Raw genomic sequence first — 17,494 nt, 5'->3', positions numbered from 1 at the left:
TGCAAGTAGGTTTTGTATTTGGGAGCCAAAGGATAGGGGATATAATCCCGGTTTCCAGACTGACTCTCAGCAGAGTTCAGCAGACTTCAGTGGTTCTTGTCGTGCCCAGCATTTCCACCTCTCAGTTCTAAGTTCCACTAAGTTCCTTAAAGTCCCCATGACAAAGAACCTGCTGATACAGTTTTCATTTTTTTTTTGTTTTGCTACATGAAGCCCTGTCTCTACTTTCCAAGCTCAACTTACTCAAAACTCATCAGAGGCAAGTGAGGTCCAGTTTGTTAACTATATTATGACTTACCCCCTTTTCCCCTTTCCTTATGCTGCCCCTAAAAATGTTTTTTTTTTCTTTATAATTAGTCATTCATGCATGTGCATTGTTTAGATGATCATATTTTGTACCATGTTTTGCTACAAATTGGGCCACAAAAATAAATAACAATGCCCTGGTTTTGAGTTCAAAGAAATGATAACCATATTATTCTCTTGCCATATTTTTATACAAGAGTACTTGGATCTTCGTTTTGCTGTGTATTATCTTTTCTGATGCCAGCAGAACAGGGGCAGGGGATGACAATTGAGCGATGTACTGTGGAAGATCGAAGGCTGTGCCAGCAGGATAAGAGAGAGTGAAAAACAGAAGAGGGTGGGGGGTTTCATTAGCATAACTAGCTGGATGCCCAGAACCTTTCTGGAGTGGCATGTTTACGGCACCACGCTTGGCAAGAGCCCACTCATCTTTAGGGTTTATTAGGAAGACAAGGGGAGGCACAAGCAGGATTTGGATCATCACAAATGTGTATGTATATGTGCGTGTTAAAGTAAGCTACTGCTTTTATTTAAGTTTGGCTCTTTTCTGTGCATGTGTGGGGTCTGAGAGGTGGTGTGCTTGGTTTTAGTGGCTGTGTGGCAGCATCTAGCCCGACTACTTTTACATGTTTGTATTTGGGCTTAAGTGCCCTTTAAAAGCAATGAAATAGAAAGTGCATTCATAAGTCAATCCTCAGGAATGATCCCATTTCAGAAGAGCAAAAAATGGGGCTCTTTGTTGTGCTCTGGCTCCTTTCATCTCTCTGAGGTCATTTTCACAGAGCAAACAGGGAGACTCATTATCAACCTGCACCTGAGAGGTCAGAACCTGAACTCTCCCCCCTCCGTCTCTCTCTCTCTCTCTGAACCCACAGCAATTCCCCCCACTGAGCCATGCCGCTGCTCACTGCTACCCCTGGTCTGCACTCGGGTTTATTAGCGCAGAACATCTTTTCCAGTGACTGAGCTTGCCCTTATTGTCTACAGCGGTCAGGGTCAAGTCAAGGGCACTCAGCCTAGATTGGAATCATTTGTCACATGGTCCTGGACTGGAGCTGATTTCAGCAGAGGCCATGGTGAGGTACACAGCGATTCCAACACCACCTCTGACACGAGGAACAGGGGAGGGCAGCCACCAGACTACACAGATGGCCCCAGCATATTACACAGCCAATGCTTGCCAACAAAAATACCCTCATTTTTTTTTTTTTAACCAGCAAATTTTAAAGGGTTTGAAATAGGAGATGGGATTTAGAACTTTAAAATGAAACATGCCCTCTGGGTTTTAAGGATGTAGGCCTCTAACTACTGAAATATTGCTGGACACTCTACCCTAACAGTCCAAAATAGTTTCATGGGTAATTGTGAATATGATTACATTTTATTCAAAGCAAAAGTAAGATAATCATTTTTTTTGTAAATTATAAAAATATAAAAAGAACTGCAATTTATTCTGGCAGCATAGGAAGTTTTTTTTTCCTTCCACCTCTCTTCATGGTCAGCAAGAGCTTGCATGAACAATGGATCGTGCTGAGGTAGCATGTGGAAAATTACTTTAATACACCATATAGAATGGCTTATTGCTTTGGTCAATAGGAGTGCAGTGAAGATGGCGTATCCTGCCGCTTGGGAAGGTTAGACCTGTCAAAGGGCCACAGTGACTGATACTCAGACCCTGCTTATGAGCTGTGTAATGGGTGTGCATGTGTGCGTATGTGTGCTGCTGGTGCAGGTCTGACTGACAAGCAAAGTTATAAAGGTTACATATGGCACACACCTTGCTATTAAGCTTTAGATTAGCCCATATTTTTTCTTACTTTTACATTTAAGGCTATTTCAAACAGGGCACATCGTTGTGGTAGCACTAAAAGTGCTTTCTTTGCCTTTTTATATATATATATATATATATATATATATATATATATATATATATATATATATATATATAAACAAAAATTACAAGAACCCTAAAGCAAATATATTTTCAGCAATCTACTAAATAAAAAAGTGGAAATACAGGAAAAACAAGTGGAAATGAGAGATTGAGCATCAGGCAATTTCAGCTTGTTTTTCCTTAGAGAGGGCAAGTGTGGAGGTGAAGGTCACAGAGACTAAGCACACAGCTCATAAACAGCACAGCTGGAGGAATCATTGAAATATAGCCCTTTGTTTTCTTCGGGCTGTAATTGGCCCTGGAGCCGTCCACCTCTTCCTGCTCTCTCTGTTGCTCTCTGTCTCTCTTTTTTGTCTGCACGTGTTTTGCGCCCGCGTAGTGCAGTTTGGAGACCCATTCTGCAAAGGCTAATGACTTTGGGGTGAAAGGGCACACCTGCGGTCACAGAGCCAATGCACATTACAATAAATACAGAAAAAAACAAACAGACAAACTGGGAAATAACAGCCATAGTGGCACACCCCCATCATCAATTTATTTTTGGTGCTCCAAAACTGTGATTAATTCAGGGATGTTGTTACGTTTGATTGTACACTTGCTTAGTTTTTCTGTTATAGCTAAAACGATAATGAATTTTCAGCAATGAAAGTGACTAAGGGTCAGCAACACTTCAAGTTAATATTAATTTTCAATAGAGTCAGAGGTCAAGTGTACTTTAATTTCATTGTTCTACCTACACAAATAATACATGTTATGTAAGACAAGTTCATGTGTGTGTCTTTTTTTTCATTGTACATCTTATTTTTTTGTTTTTTTAATTAATTTACCAAAATGGTCAGTTCAAATAAACTGACTCCCAGTCCTAAATTCTCCAAGGATCAGTTTCAGATCTGTCAAGATCAGAAAATAACTCGTTTTTATCATGCAGGTGTTCATATATATTTTCATTACAACTTTATTCACAAGTCAGGGCAAAAAAGCGCGAGAATAGATTCATTGCATATACAACTACAGTAGATACTACTTTGAATTTAAGTTGCATCAAAATACTTTAGACCTTAATTAAAGTCTATCTGTGATAACACACTGTTAAGATTTAAGGTCCATTTTTTGTGTAATTTGACACATGGACTCACAGCATGCAATTTTATCAACTTCTTTTGAGAGATTAGCTCTGGAAGACGGCTGTCGCTCCTCCTGACTGGAGGCCTGAGATCTCTGAACAGAGAAGAGAAAAACAGTATCAGATCCAGCCTGAGATAGCGGGGCTTTGCTGTATAATTACCATGTTAACCCAGATGATTCTCTCTGATCTCTGCAAACATCAGGGCGCAGGTCCCGCCAGGCCGGCTTAGGCGCTGATCTGTCACACAGCACTGTGGGATACTGAATGTATGTTAGCACGCTAGCATTAGGACTTTTGGTGTGATTTGCACATGGTTTATTTTAAAGCTCTCATGTGTTCTTGTGTACACAGTGTGTGCAGGCACTTGGATTTTCAATCCATAGAAGTGCAAATTCTGAAAAGTAAACAACCATGTAAAGGCTGGTGTAATTGATGAATTTTTTTTTTTTTACTGTTCTTATTTTCAAATTCTATAGCACATTACACTTACTTTCAAACCCATTTTTCTTACCTTGAGCAGACTGTAAAATCTAAATGTTAAAAACATTTTTTCTAAACCTTTCTCTTTTTCTGTTTTTCTCTTTTTTTTTTTTATCTAAACCTCTTTTTATCCAAACCAAGCACAGTAGGGCTATATGTGAGATCTGAGACTGTTTCCTTCATTGAGTTTTATCCTGTGAATGTGAGTGGAGATTCTGTCTTTGGTTGCTTGCTTCCTAAGCTTTATTGATCCGTGGGCGTATTTCTTTTTTTTTTTTTCATTCTCCAAAGTCACTAAGCTTGCATCAATTCATCTTAATCTGTTTGCTCCTTAAACCCGGAACAAGGCATGTCTTGTTCCTGGTTGTAGGAGTCTCTCGGCTGGCTTCCCTCACATCCTTCCCAGCCTGGCTTCTCCTGGGTGGCAACAAGAGGCTTTTCATATCGAATCAAGTGTTATTGAGTTCCCCCACACACCTCTTATATTCCCCCTTCTTCTTCATTCTTTCCATCTTTTTTCTTCCCTCGTCTATCCACTTTTAACAAAGCATTCCTTTAATGACTGTGGGATTATGGGCCAACCTTTTGCAGCCAGTTTGTGGACAAGCCTGTAATCTGACCTCATTACATCCCCTGTGACAAGCTCCTGGGTCACCACAGAGTGGCTACACCTTATCCTTTGAGAACCCAAGCTGCACACAAGCCCCGTCACCCTGAGATGACTCTCAGTCAACCAAGTCAGGCATCAAGCCAGGCCACCCTTTCCTCACCACCATACCTGCCCAGCAAAGCGTAAGATCCCTTGATCCTGTTTCCTTCCCTTCACTTCTTCTCCATTACACCGCAACCAAGATGAATGGTCGTTTGTGGGAGCAGATGAAAACACAATTGTGCGGGTCCAGGCGCAGTGGTGTCACTGATAAATGTGGAAGGGACATGTTGTTCCACAGGCTCCTAATTTTCTGACATGAGTAGAATAGGCCTCTTCTGGATTACTCTACAACCACATGCACTTTTAGACACACAATATGTGCTTTGTCTCGTCTCAGTCAGCCCTCTTTATTTTGTAAGATGAACATAAGTTGCAAGAATTTGGTAGCAGCCATTGTCTAGATAGCTTTAGTAATTTGATATACACTTTATGTAAATTGTATTTATAATGTTAAAATGGTAATAAATTTTATTATAGAGAATGAGCATTACAATACATTAACAATTCAAATACTTTAAACAATACAAACCAAAAGCATTGCATGTTATTATTTACTTGTTTATTCTATTTATTATTAAGTGGAGCAGGGTCTCTGAAACAACAATGTATTAATCCATCCTTCCTTTATTCTTCTAGACTGCATTTCTGCAATTTCTTTTGTTTTGCAGCCAATGGTTCTTTTAGTGCTTATACAGATTCCCCCCTCCAGTTGTTTCATTTTCTAACTCTGTCCATCCCTATCTCCATCCTGTCTCTCCCCCTGCATGTGTCCCCTTATCCCACCAGTTTTTGAGGGGCAGGTGTTGACAGTAACTTGGCCCGTTTTCAAGCCTGCCCTGCAGCTTTGCAATGCGGTTGCACTGTGCTGAAGAGGACAAGGGAGGCCAAAGTAGGTCCATTACATCAGCCCCATCAAGACTGATTGGGCTCAGGACGGGGGTCCGTGCATGCTCATGAGTGGGCTGATCTGGCCTAGTCCATATGCCTTTAATACAGGAACAGATGTGGAGCACAGACCCTGTGCTCTCACACCCCATATTCCCTCCTTCTGCACTCCGCACTGCCTCAAGCCAGCCATGTTGCCCTGGGCTTTGCTTAGTGGGCCGCTACTTAAAACGAGTTTAATGGGGAATTAACTGGCACGCTGAAAGGCCTGGATGGAAATTATTATTTATTTTAAGATGTTTCCCTTCAGAATTGTTGTGTTTTGTTCTCAGAAAAAGAAGAGAAGTAAAACAGACTTTAGGGTGAGGTGATGACGACAAGTAATACCAAACTTCGGACATGAACTCCTTAAACCCCAATACACCAAAACAGGTAAAGCAAGATAAACCATTTAATATTTTAGCATTTAACAATTTTAACTATGTTGTTTGTTTAAATTTAATGATAATTACATGCCCTTTTTAAAGAGATTTATAAGTATTCTCAGCTGTTTTTTACTTATATACATGTAAGATTGTGTGGTGGGGAGCAGGTGGGCAATGCTCCACTGTGTCTGTGTGGCAATTTGTTGGATCTGACCCAGTGGTAACTAGTGGAAGGGACAGTGCCAAACTCAAGTAAAGAAAAAAAAGCCATATTCAGACTAGAGAAACAGGGATCAGTTGAGCTACGGTCAAAACAGGCTTTGTCACGGGGTTGTTGTAGACCACCTGCTGTCAGTAGACTGATGACCCTCCAAGTTTCTGAGTGTGGTCAAGATAAGATATGTCTGCTAGTATGGGATGAAGCAGTATGCTAAAAAATGATACTAAGAATTGTAAGCATATATAGAAATTATAGAATCTGTAGATGGATAGATTTCAACACACTGAGGCATAATGAAAAGAAAAGAAAATCAAAAAGAGGGATATAATAGCAAAGTCCTATGTTGATAGAGGAGCAATGAACAGGAAGCAGCAGGGGTTAAGTCACATCTTCTCCATAGTGTCCCTGTTCTGTTAGATGTGCCAGGGCAGCACAGATACAACCAATCAGAGCCTGAGGTCTCTGGCAGCTATTTCCTGGAGAGGGATTACCGACCCCTCCTATTGGGCGGGACAAGGCCTCCTGGTCTGAATTCATCAGCGACATGGCCTACGAGATGTAGGAAGCAGGTTAATAGACACTCATCAGACATCTGCCGCTGGGTTACCGTCCAATAATCTTCTCCCTAGAACTGCTGCCAGCAATTGATGACCACATTTTTCCCCTAAACCCTTCAACTGCCCTCCCTCCCGTTCACTCACCCTCTCCCTCCTCGGCTCTCTGTTCCTCCCATCTTCGCTTCTGTTACACACACAGAAAATTGTTCTCATACAGGTTTGTGGCTGGTTAAATGCTGCACACACACATTTTCAAATACTAACACAACCCTATATCTCACCCTTTGCACTTATGTGATAGGGGCTGTTTTTCAGTTTGAAAGGCCACTTCTGATGAAGTCTGGTGACAGATTTTGGAGCCGAGTGGTGTCTCAGTGTGATGAAAGGTGTGACGAAATACAAGAGCCAAGTGTAATTTTCCTTTCTAAGGATCATGAACTCTGTCCTCATGATTTCAGAGCTTTTCCTGTTTACACTTGTAATGAAGAATCAGAATGACTTTTTTCTATTTCTTTGTCTTCATTTTATCTTGATGTAATATTTGTGCTTTATCTTGCATTGTTTCCATACTATTTTGTGTCAGATTATTTATCAGTAAAACATCTTTCTCACAGTTTAAGTTCTCCCTATAGTCCTTATTATCAGTTTTTTTCTATCAACTATTTTCTACTTTTGAGGTTAGTATTATTCGCCTTGGGACAAATATTGGCTCTCCTAATGATCGAAGCAATATAATTCCAGTGAAACTCATGTGAATCCTCCATTATTGACTGTTTTCTCAACCAGGTTAAGAGGGCAAGTAGAGAGTGAGGGTCCCCCTCTGCCAAGTTATTTATGACTTTTCTTCCCCAAAGTTATTTTTCTTTCTGTGATTGCAGAGAGGTGTGTTAAACCCGACGCGTTGGGAGATTACTCAGCTGGCCGTCAAAGCGCACATGGTCAATTTGCCATGATGAGAGGAACTGGATCACACAACCCCTGGAATCTCTCAGTGGAATCCCAGGGGGAAAGTACTCAGGCACACACACACACACACTGTCAGAGGACGGCAATGTGGTAGTCATTTTGAGCGCCAAAATCAAATGGAGGTTCAATTGTTTCCACATTTCTTAAAATAACATTTTGAGAAGATTGGAGGGCCAGGGAAATCAAACGTGTTCTGTTTGGTGAGGTCTCAACAGGAGGAGAAATAATAGGGTCATGGGATGAAAGGTGAGATGTGTGTAAGAATAGTTCATGGGTTCAGCTGTAGGGCATTGCCACTTGTTTCCAGTGTTTACACACACACTCAAAGGCAGCCTGTTACAGATGTCCTATGGCCACTCTTCACAATTAGTGCAATTGGATCTAATAACTTTAGAAATTACTGGAAAAAATGGTGGAAGAAATATTGATAAGGAGAATCTGCAGCATACCAAGCATAGAGAAAAGTATTTTTTGACACATTTTTTGAAAACGTTATGAATGAATGACATCCCAAATAAGAAGAAAGGAGAAGGGTAATCAGTAAGCTATTTAATCATAAGTTCCTATCTTTTTTGGGCTAGACATCTTTGTTCAATGGAGGCATGCTGAATGCAGCCTGGTACTCGTGTTGAGGTCTCAGAGGGAGTTTGGGACGTATAGAATGGACAGGGAGGCGTTTCCTCTGTTCACACTTGAGCTCTGCCCAGCCATGCTGAACATCCCGGCATTTATTTCTTCTCTCGGCCATCATCTTGTCCGTCCTGAAGGCCCATTATGATTAATACTGAGCCGATGAAGTTCACATAATTATTTCTATTTGTGGAACAATGATACATTTCACAAGTAGAAAAGCCAGAACTTGGTGGCTTTACTTTGGAATGTCCAATATGCATTTGATGATGCTCAATACACTAAGCTCATTTCTAGACTGTATTTTCTAAACTATGTTTGATATGTTCTTTTTTATTTTACTTTGCAAAGTTCACAAATTATTTTTCTCTTGCATGACTGAATAAATAGACCAACTCGCTAACAAACATGTTTGCTGTAATCTTGGTCACATCCTGCCTGAGCCTTTAATAGAGGGAGGGTAGGAAGGGTTTTTTTTGTCACGATGGTTCTCTCTCTGATCGACGGAAACAAAATTTCCTCAGTCAGCAGTCAGCACTTCTTTACACAGTAGCTTGCTGCTGCAGAAATCCGCAAGCAAAGAGATTTTGAGTTTCACTGCCGCCATATTCAAGGTTCTTGTTACATTCCGTGTTCAGATGGCCTCTGCTTTGGCCACATGATTTCCCACACACTTAACTCTTGATGCCAAGAACTGCCTGACTTCTGACATCTTTAAACACTTTGCACTATGTTGCATTTTCTAAAATAACTTTTTTCCTGTCTGTCTTTTCTCTTTTGCTGTCTCTTTTCCATTTGCATCTTTCGTTGTGCTCCTAGTCAGCAATGGCTTACAGCAGAAGCTGATTCAGGCATGGATGGGATCAGATGATTTCAGCAGGAAAACCTCATTCTTTTTGCAAGTTGCTCAAGTTGCTTTGAACCCTGCTTTTGTCCAGTGGCCTTTTTTAGAGTAATGCCTTTGAAAAGAAAAACCAATATGAGGAAATCTTTTCACATTCTTTGTCTGGTCCAACAGCATTTCATTTTGAAATATTTCTTTATAATTACTAAGTGGCACTCAAGATTAGTGAACAGTTTGAACTTTCTCAGGTTATTCCCAGTTTAGAAAAAAAATACATTTAACAAAGAACACTAACACAAATCTTGTTTTCCTTTACATAAACACCTGCATGACTGAACATATATGACAATAAAAGATCTATTATGAGAACACGTGTCGTACATGTTGAGCATTCTTTATTATGTTTGTCAGTGTGGTTCTGGACAAGGCTGATGTGAATGCAGGGTGTATCCCTTCTGAGTCCCGAGAGGTTCCAGGGTGATCCAGAATGGCTGATGGGCGTTGCTCGTCGTTCACACTTGATCTCTGCCCAGCCATGCTGAACCCCTGAGCCTTCTTCTTTTCTCAGGATCATCATCTCCATCTTCATCCCCAGCAGCGGAGTAATGGAGTGGGGAACATTAGGGTCACAGTGGCTAATATGGGGCTAATGGTGATCAAATAGATGTCCAGCCCACCTCCACTTATTAAGCATGCAAACAAATGGAAGACTGTTAAAGTGAAATGGGCAAGCACCAGCAGTTTTCGTGCAATCTGAGCTGCTTAACGTTTAAATTTTTCAAAGTTTTTTCAATGCTTGGTGCTAAACTTTGCATTGTTACATTGTGATGTATCTTTACTAAGTCTGAATGTTTTCATTCTTGTAAATAGATCGCATTTGAAAATGATCATAGATCTTAAAGCTTCGTCCTTTAACATGTGCTTTGTCTCTATGTCAGTTTAAGGTGTATTACTGATTTTATATTGCTCTCAATTATTTACAGTTTCATTTTTTTAATTGTATCAAAAAAATATATATATCTTTATTATCTTATCTTTTCCACTTTTCTCAATTCTTGGAACCCCCTTTCCTAACCTGTTCCAGCCTATCTGTATTTCTTCCTGGCTAGTAACTTTGAAAGGAAGGCCATTATTCCAGATAGAGGTGTTAGCCGTGCTGGGCCGACCTGTATTGATCGTCTGTGAGAGGATGCTGAGTGGGGGAGAAGGACTATTTGCTTTAAAGTTCAATGGCTCTCCATTGCTGTTAGTGTTGCGGCCACGGGAGCAATCGATATCTGGACAGGGACCTGTGTCAGGAGACACACTCCCCATTTAGAAACATCATAATACTGTGCTGATGCTGTTACCCTACGGCCAGAGCTTGTGTTTAGATTTTTTTCTTTTTCTGTTACCCTCTCTCTTGTGATTTGGTTGTCATGTGCCCCTTTGCACCTTTACAAGCTGTTTTTATTATTTTTTTTATTTCATACTGTAGGCAGGATTTTAGCATGGCAGGTTGGAATCTGTGCAAATGGTAATTAGAGATGATACACATGGCTGGAAGGGAAAGATAGAGAGAAAACACCGAGCAGAATAAAAGGCAAACAGTCATTTGCAGCAAAGGTAGGTGTCACAAGGTAACTGATTATGTAAAGAACACAGCAAAGGTGTTCAGTGGTGTGTGTTTGTGTGTGTGTGCAAACACACACAACACCACATTTCTGCCTCTGTTTTTTTTTTTTTTTGCCTTAGAAATATATAATAAAATGTGCTCTTTGCATTTCTTGGCTTTGGTTCAAGTGCTGAAGGGAAAAAAGAAAAAGGGTGCAATTGTTTCTAGTTCAAGGTGTGTAATGCACAGAGGCGTGCATACATAATGGGGTATTGTCAAGGGGTTAGTGTGAGGATATTAATGCCCTGGTTTGTCCATGCTTTTTGGTGCAGTGTTGCTCCCTGAAGGGAACAGTAAGAGTTGGCTGCTCTAACTACTCTACCCCCTCCACACCCACTTCCCCCCAAGGCCCAGACTAGAGGTCACTCTGTTTAGCACAAGGCAAAGCCCGTTTTTGCCATGATGTACCAAATCCTCTCCTCTCATTTTCTCTTCTCTCCTTTTCTTTCCTGGTAAACATAAATGCCCCGCCTTCCCTCATTGTGTCCCAAGTGTTCCCCCTCTTTTTAAACCCTTTCTGTATCTCTGCTCATCCCTGTGTGTAATCCCTCTCTCTACCCATATGCATATGCATAGCGGCTCTATGGCTGTGCATACATTAGCATCCCCACTCCCCTCATTTGCCACCACCCACCCCCTTCTACCAGCACTTCTAACCTCTGCCAATATCCCTTCCCATACGTAGCCTCCCCACGAACCTGTTTATGTTTGAACATTTTCACTTGGCATTTGAACTCAGCCCATTGATTTCTTTACTGTGCAAGGTTGCACGGCAGTTCCTTAAAGAGGGATGAAATCGACCATCTAAATATTTGACTAAGAGTTGTGCAAAGCCTGAGACGGAAATTCAGACAGTATGAGAGAGAAAAACGGGAAGCGGCTGCACCTTTCTGATGGAAAGAGGCTGGAGGGAAGATGTAGCTGGCGAAAGACTACTGCAGCAGTCTGCAGATAGATCAAAAAGCCTTGCATTTTACTTTCACTCCACAAGAGGGTGATGCTGGACAATCCATCCTACAGTTTTATAGGCTGTGAGACAGAAAAAATCAAAACAAAATCCATATATATAAAGTTATAAACTTATAGTAAAGTTGGAGTCCTCAAAGCCCAAATGATTCTTCTTGCACTTCTCTAACTACTGCTATTATGCACATGTGACAGTAATTACATGCTAATCTGTCAGTGACATCAAGCAAAATTGGCTTCACTGTTCCCCTTGTATTGTCAAAATCCCATCATTTTTCCTGAACAAAAAAATGTGTTTCCGAGATAAATCTGAATGGAGAAGGGTCTTGACCGACACAAGAAAGAAATGTGAAATAATGAATCTAAATGAATATCTATTAAAATGATCATTTCTGCCTGATTGAGGAAACTGAGTGACAGTGTCCAGAGTATTACCTGCCATTTTGTTCGTCATTGAACCAGAGACAAGATTTTCTTCATCCCTCCTTGTCTCCCATTCTGTCCTGCCTCTAGTTTTCATTGCTATCTCTTTTCAGGCCCGTCGATATGATTAGAGTTCTATATTAAATTGGAGCATTAGGATATTCAGCGGACAGCATTTGCACTACAGTCCCCAACCATGAGGCCCACCATGACAATAGCCCCAGGGCGCCCAGGAGGACTCATGTAGCATCTCATCCTTTATGCTTGGATGCATTATGCATACAAATAGTCACTGTAAATCAACTGAGCATGCACCTTATTACAATTTAGGTTTTCTACAGTAAATTGCTCATTAGTGCCATATGCTCCAAGGTTTTGGAACTTAATGGAAAAAAAAAAACAACAACAAAAAAATTAGCATCACAAACACTGTACAACAAAGCTTGTCTTCACAATGTGCTGTGTTATAATCCACTTGTTTAAAGGTATTGTTTAAATAAGTGTAATTACTGATCTTTTTGCACTGCATTCAACCCCCATTAACAAGCTGTGTGTTCCTATCCTTACCATCTCTTGCACTCCAGTCGTATGTTGCTGTGGTGTCTGTAGTCGTTGTGTCTGTTGTCATGGTGTTCAGAGCTCATGCCAGATGTCATAGTTAACTTTGAGACTCACGCTAGAGGCTATTTTGTTGTCAGTGATTTAGATGAAACAGAGACATGTTAAAATGTTTGACTAGCCTCACAAAGCTTCCCACCTCTGCATTTTTTCACATTTTTTGAGAGATAGGGAATTTACCTTGAGGGTACACCTCCTTTTTTTTCTTTTTTTGCTCTGTTGAGTACAAGAGGCTCCAGAAGCACTGTTTGAAATCAGCATGAACACGTAGTTATCAGAAAGAGAAAGGAACTGAGAGAGGCTGTGATAAAAATGCATCTGTGTCATTAGCAAAACAATGTGAGCGGGTGTAATTATTACAAATTGATTTCTTTATTTTCATTAATGTGCATGCTGAATTTAACGTGGGGGTGTTTCTGTTTATATATCAGCATTTTCCTTTAGATTGCACACTAATAAAAGTAAAAATTATTTCCAAACATTTTTTTCTAATACTTGACATATTTTATATTTGGAAAAAGGCAAACATTTATTTTCTAGCGTGTAGGTCTGTTGTCTTGTTATTTTACAAATTACTTTTTTCAAACCTGACCTAAAAGAATAACCAAAACAAGTTTTTAAAGAATCTTTTTTTTCAGAGTGCTAAATATTTAAAGCTGTAATTATAAAAATGTAAATAATAATATATGTGTATGTTTTATAAATTGTGTATATCTCAATTGTGTGCATATTGTAATGGTGTAAGAGGTACAAAAAGACCATTGATTAGATGGTTGCATTTATTTTTAATTAAAATAAAAATAAAAACAAAATGTAAAAAACAAACAACAAAAAAAATATTAGAGTAATTGCTGAAAATCAAATTAATTATGTTGATTATCCCTTGAATATGTAGATTTTGTAGATACTTTACAGAGTGGAGCTACAGTGAATGAATTAGACTGTAACATTTTACATTTAGGCAATAATTCATCAACTAACTTTTATTGGTTTAATTTATGGGAAAGCAATTTTCACTACCAGCATTGTGGTAAACATCGTTAATCAAAATACATTATTATAATGAAGCTGTTTTAAAATGTTTATTAAAGGAAATAAAAAGGGGGTTACCCTTGCTTTGTGCATCTTTCTGCTGTCATGATAATTAATAGCTAAACTGAAGGTTTCCTTTGCCAGTGCAGATGAGGAGATAGTGCCAGAGCAAGAAGAATAGTTGGATTATAAATTAGTGATGAACAGTCTCTAATATTACAGAGGTTGTACCGTACTAATGTGCCCTGTTGTGTGCCACACAATGCTGGAGACGACAGCCAATTAAATCCAATGATGTTAATGGCCAAACTAGTTGGCTAATGCTCATTGGACAGTAGGTATTTTAGCTTTTTTTTTTTTGTCTGATAGCGTTGTAAAGGAGGGATTCAGTTTGTGCGCATGTGCATGTGAGTGTGCAGTACAGAGCTGCTTCAGGTTGAAGTTCTGACTCTGAACTGTTTTGGTGAGAAAAACACGAGTCATGTTTCATCCCTGGACTCCCGGGAGGCTGCAACATTTTTTACATATTACACTTAAATAAAACAAAATAATTTCACTGGCACGGATTTATGCTCTAAATTGTCATTACCTTTCTTCTTGTTGCTTAAATCTATAGATCAGATATGTAATTGATTGGATGAAGCTCTCCCTTATCGCATGGATAACTCACACAGAACAACCTGTGTCCTCTTCCTCCAGCAGCAGCAATAAGGAATCACTCATTGCTGCCACCGTCTTGAGTGCCATTTGTTAATGAAGGCCGAAGTGCCAGATAATAAATATAGTTGAAGAAAAACGGCACATGTAAGTGATGCAATTTAGGAGCATTACATTTGAATTTATAGGGGTATTTAGAGGGGACAGAAGGGCCATGACTCTGAGCAAGGATGAGGGGTAGCAACCTGAGAAGGATACATGCTTATCTGTGTTACTACAGACTGTAAGTGTATTTTACAAAAATGAGAGCATGTTCAGGTTTTAGGTGTGTGTGACGAGGTGATAAATGGTTGAGGCTCTTAGTATCCACCCTGTCTATCTTTTTATTTTTTTTTTTTATAACTCATGCATTGCAGTGAACGAGAATGTTTAAATTATCAATACCTCCCAAAAACACTGTTTAGGTATGAAAACAATTAAAAAAAAACATGTTTATTAAACATTCATTGATTTCTTAAAGCCAGTCTGGGGAAGGCTCATTCACCATGTATAATCCTTGCATAAGAGAAGAAGAGCTTTGCAGAAGCGAGTTGCCTGCTTGCCTGGCTCACTCCTAATTTATGTTCAGTTTTGTTACAGCGACTCCCCTCATATTGTGCAGTCAGCTATTCAGAAGAGTCCTACAGTATTTTTTAAATGTTGGCAGAGTGAGTCACACAGAATACAAAAAAAACCCTGCAATACCTCCAGCTGGTGACACAATTTGGATTGCAGAAGACGAACATTGTTTTCAATCCATTTCTTGGCCCTGATGCATTTAGTAAATACAGTGCCTGGTTGGTAAGAGGGATGTTGACAGAAAATCAAAAGCAATGTAGCCGCAGCATCCCATAATGGAGACTTAGCTCTACTTTACACTCCTCGTACAAAGATCTACAATTTGAAAACAATCAATCCCTTCATAAGAGCTTGTTATTTTCTCCTATAATAAGAGCAGAGGCTTTTCATCATTCCTGCGTAGCACTGATTTTGTTTACACTTGAAATATAAGCATTTATAGCATGAGTGAGAGTTGGGAAAAAAAGGAATATGGCAAGGTTTTATTTTTTGAGAATACCACTCTTGTCTTTCCCCTTCTTTCACCTCTCTGTTCTATTTGTTTTGTTTTCCTTATTATGTATGATCACGATGAAGGTGGCACAGCAGTAGGGCAACATACATTTTCTATTCTGTCTTTGTTAAAGACAAAAAAATAAAATAAAATAAGTAAAAGCAGAGTGGTTTGAGATTTACCAGAAATTGTCTTTTACATAAACATGAATTAATTTAAAAAGTACTCTGCACTTTTGTAGTCTAGATGCTTAAACTTCTTATGCTTACAACATTTTACATGCAGCCTACAGTCTATAAACATTAGAAAGTAATGTTTTAACTTCACTTTAATTGAAGACCATCAACCTGCAGGGAATGTTTTCTAGGACAACAGTGTTAAAGTACACAGTTAAGTAAAATATTTGTCTGTTCTTGTTGCTCCTCTACTTTCTATCAGGCTCTGTCACAAATGACCATTTAACCGTCTTTCCGCACCCTGACCTCGCCTGTTATTACTGTATTGTCTCTTTTTTTCTGTTGTCTATGTTTGTGAGGCTGGGCCCTTTAATGTGCGGAGAGCTTTTCCTAGGCTTTCCTACGGGCACACGGGTCTGTGTTTACTGCTCAGTCAGAATGCCTCCTTTCCACAAGTTTGACATGCCTTTTTCTTGCTATGGTAAGCCCTTCCTTTAAATATATATTTCTGCTTTTGGCCTGGATGTTTTTTTTTTTTTTTTTTTTATCTCAGTGGTTTAAAGCCTGTTGCCCCTAGGGCCAGATTTAAACGTGTGTGGGTCTTCAAGGATTTTCTGCAGAAAAGCTATTTGGATCGCAGCCGTACCACTATACAAGTGCGACCGAATTGTGTCATTTCAGGTTTTTGAGCCATCGTTGGAACCAAAGGAAAGTCCAAAAGAGAAGCAAAAAACACGAGACAAAAGCAGATGAAAATGGACCAGATTGGATTATGTCAGACTTGGCATGCGTCTCGTTATGAGGGAAGTCTTCGTTCTGTCTTATCACACTCTGCCTTACAGCTAAATGAATTAAAAAAAAGAAAGAAAAAAGAAAGAAAAGCACAGCTCTGCTCATTGGAAGACAACAGCAGCCAGATCCTAACTGTAAGAAAAACTGGCATAAAGTGTAAGAGATTCCACATGATTTTCAATCACAAAACAGGAAGTGAGAGGAGGAGAAAAATCTATATTTTTATAGCATTTGCTTGGGAAAAATAAAATGCTTTATATGTTTATGGCTTTTAAGTTTCAAGATTCTAAACATGAACTTTAGAGGACCATAAAAAACACCTCTGATGAATTTAGACAAAATTAAAACTTTTTTTTTTCCCAACATATTGTTTCAAAATGAGCACGAGCTTGTTGAAATTTTATTCTTGAGAGTCCTTCCGAAAGTCCACGCAATTGAACTTTTAAGTTATGCATGCATTTGTGACATTTGGAATAGCTATTATTTATGCTTTTACATCAATGATTGGACTTTTAACATTTTGTCTTTTAGATTAAAAATAAATAAGCAATCTAAAACCTATAAACATACTGAAGAGAAAAGTTTGTTTGGGTGTAGGAACAGATTATGCAATTCATTGCAATTTATTTTTTATAGCTTCTTTCTCTCATTTTTTGATCACTCATAAATAACAAAACATAACTTTCGTATCTCCAAGACTTCCTGTACTGCCGTTTGGTATAATTCAGCATGTAATCAAGGTTGATTAAGCACTGAACATCATCTAATTGAATTCAACTGTAAATGCAGAATATATCTGGCGTACCTGCAAAAAAAAAAAAAAAGTTTTCTCAGGTGGGAAAAAGAAAGTCTAAATTTCTAAGTAAAAGCTACTTTACAGCAAGAGCTGCTTATCCTTGTGACCAGTGTGCAAATATGGTGCTCAGTTGACATACTAAAACAAACAAAAATGTTGATTTTGAAAAATTGTTATGTTTTTTATAATGGTCACACAGTTGACAGATATTTAACAGTTTAATG

General features: G+C 39.1%; 1 long non-coding RNA gene across 2 annotated transcripts in view; it reads left to right on the top strand.

Annotated features, from left to right (window-relative positions):
• LOC119617394 overlaps nucleotides 1-17,494 on the top strand; it is a 162,037-nt gene that overhangs the window by 35,928 nt on the left and 108,615 nt on the right. Inside the window, exon 4 of one of the 2 annotated variants that reach the window (XR_005233625.1) lies at nucleotides 16,364-17,126. The exons of the other annotated variant lie outside the window; for it this stretch is intronic. This is a non-coding gene — a long non-coding RNA (uncharacterized LOC119617394). Of the gene's footprint in view, nucleotides 1-16,363; nucleotides 17,127-17,494 lie in introns of those variants that run through there. 2 annotated transcript variants of the gene reach the window in all.

Source organism: Kryptolebias marmoratus, linkage group LG1, assembly GCF_001649575.2.
Source record: "Kryptolebias marmoratus isolate JLee-2015 linkage group LG1, ASM164957v2, whole genome shotgun sequence".
In the NCBI taxonomy this organism is placed as follows: Eukaryota; Metazoa; Chordata; class Actinopteri; order Cyprinodontiformes; family Rivulidae; genus Kryptolebias; species Kryptolebias marmoratus.
Note: the sequence above shows the minus strand (reverse complement) of the source record. Positions and strands in the feature narration are given on the sequence as shown.